Genomic DNA, 2,726 nt, shown 5'->3' with positions numbered 1-2,726 from the left:
AAGCGCCGAACAACGGCGCCTCCGCGTTCAACACACGTACAGCCCGGGGACGTCTCCTCCTTCTTGATCCAGCAAGGGGGAAGGAGAAGTTGGGGAAGAGCTCCGGGAGCACGACGGCGTGGTGGTGGAGCTTGCAGTTCTCCGGCAGGGCTTCGCCAAGCTTAACCGAGGAGGATGGGCTGTTGGAGAGGCGGAGGGCTGCGCCTTGGGAAGGGTGCTGCTGCCCTCCCTCCACCCCTCTATTTATAGGGAGAAGGGGTAAGGGGGCCGACCCCTCTAGATGAGATCTTGAGGGGGGCGGCGGCCAAGGGGAGGGGGCTTGCCCCCCAAGCCAAGGGGGGCGCCCACTTTAGGGTCCCCAAAACCCTAGGCGCATGGGCCCTAGGGGGGATGGCGCCCAGCCCACTTAGGGGCTGGTTCCCTTCCACATACAGCCCGTAGGGCCCTCCGGGGTAGGTGGACCCTCCCGGTGGACCCCCGGAACCCCTTCGGTGGTCCCGGTACAATACCGATAAACCCCCGAACACTTACAGTGACCATATGATGACTTCCCATATATAAATCTTCACCTCCGTACCATTACAGAACTCCTCGTGATGTCCGGGATATCATCCGGGACTCCGAACAACATTCGGTAACTACATACTATTCCCATAACAACTCTAGCGTCACCGAACCTTAAGTGTGTAGACCCTACGGGTTCGGGAATCATACAGACATGACCGAGACATCTCTCCAGCCAATAACCAACAGTGGGATATGGATACACATGTTGGTTCCCACATGTTCGACGATGATCTCATCATATGAACCACGATGTCGGGGATTCAATCAATCCCGTATACAATTCCCTTTGTCTACCTGTATGATACTTGCTCGAGATTCGATCGTCGGTATCCCTATACCTTATTCGATCTCGTTACCGGCAAGTCTCTTTACTCGTTCCGTAACACATCATCCCGTGATCAACTCCTTGATCATATTGAGCTCATTATGATGATGTCTTACCGAGTGGGCCCAGAGACACCTCTCCGTCACACGGAATGACAAATCCCAGTCTCGATTCATGCCAACTCAACAGATACTTTCGGAGATACTCGTAGTGTGACTTTATAGCCACCCAGTTACGTTGTGACGTTTGGCACACCAAAGTATTCCTACGTCATCTGGGAGTTGCACAATCTTATGGTCTAAGGAAATGATACTTGACATTAGAAAAGCTTTAGCAGACAAACTACACGATCTTGTGCTATGCTTAGGATTGGGTCTTGTGTCCATCACATCATTCTCCTAATGATGTAATCCCGTTATCAACGACATCCAATGTCCATTGTCAGGAAACCGTACCCATCTATTGATTAACGAGCTAGTAACCTAGAGGCTCACTAGGGACATGTTGTGGTCTATGTATTCACACATGTATTACGATTTCCGAATAACACAATTATAGCATGAACAATAGACAATTATCATGATCAAGGAAATATAATAATAACCATTTTATGATTGCCTCTAGGGCATATTTCCAACAGTCTCCCACTTGCACTAGAGTCAATAATCTAGTTACATTGTGATGAATCGAACACCCATAGAGTTCTGGTGTTGATCATGTTTTGCTCGTGGAAGAGGTTTAGTCAACGGATCTGCGACATTCAGGTCTGTATGCACTTTACAAATATCTATGTCTCCATCTCGAACATTTTCACAAATGGAGTTGAAGCGACGCTTGATATGCCTGGTCTTCTTGTGAAACCTGGGCTCCTTGGCCAGGGCAATAGCTCCAGTGTTGTCACAGAAGAGAGCCATCGGGCCTGACACATTGGGAATAACTCCTAGGTCGGTAATGAACTCCTTCATCCAGATTGCTTCATGTGCTGCCTCCGAGGCTGCCATGTACTCCGCTTCACATGTAGATCCCGCCACGACGCTTTGCTTGCAACTGCACTAGCTGACTGCCCCACCATTCAAAATATACACGTATCCAGTTTGTGACTTGGAGTCATCCAGATCTGTGTCAAAGCTAGCACCGACGTAACCCTTTACGACGAGCTCTTCGTCACCTCCATAAATGAGAAACATATCCTTAGTCCTTTTCAGGTACTTCAGGATATTCTTGACCGTTGTTCAGTGTTCCATGCCGGGATTACTTTGGTACCTTCCTACCAAACTTACGGCAAGGTTTACGTCAGGTCTGGTACACAGCACGACATACATAATAGACCCTATGGCCGAGGCATAGGGGATGACACTCATCTTTTCTCTATCTTCTGCCGTGGTCGGGCATTGAGCCGTGCTCAATCTCACACCTTGCAATACAGGCTAGAACCCATTCTTGGACTGATCCATATTGAACTTCTTCAATATCTTGTCAAGGTATGTGCTTTGTGAAAGACCAATGAGGCGTCTCGATCTATCTCTATAGACCTTGATGCCTAATATATAAGCAGCTTCTCCAAGGTCCTTCATTGAAAAACACTTATTCAAGGAGGCCCTTATGCTTTCCAAGAGTTCTACATCATTTCCCATCAATAGTATGTCATCCACATACAATATGAGAAATGCTACAGAGCTCCCACTCACTTTCTTGTAAACACAGGCTTCTCCATAAATCTGCGTAAACCCAAACACTTTGATCATCTCATCAAAGCGAATGTTCCAACTCCGAGTTGCTTGCACCAGCCCATAGATTGAGCGTTGGAGCTTGCATACCTTGTCAGCATTCTTAG

Source organism: Triticum urartu, chromosome 2A (genome assembly GCF_056163025.1).
Source record: "Triticum urartu cultivar PI428250 chromosome 2A, HENAU_Tu73, whole genome shotgun sequence".
Classification (NCBI taxonomy): Eukaryota; Viridiplantae; Streptophyta; class Magnoliopsida; order Poales; family Poaceae; genus Triticum; species Triticum urartu.
This window is presented reverse-complemented; position numbering follows the sequence as displayed.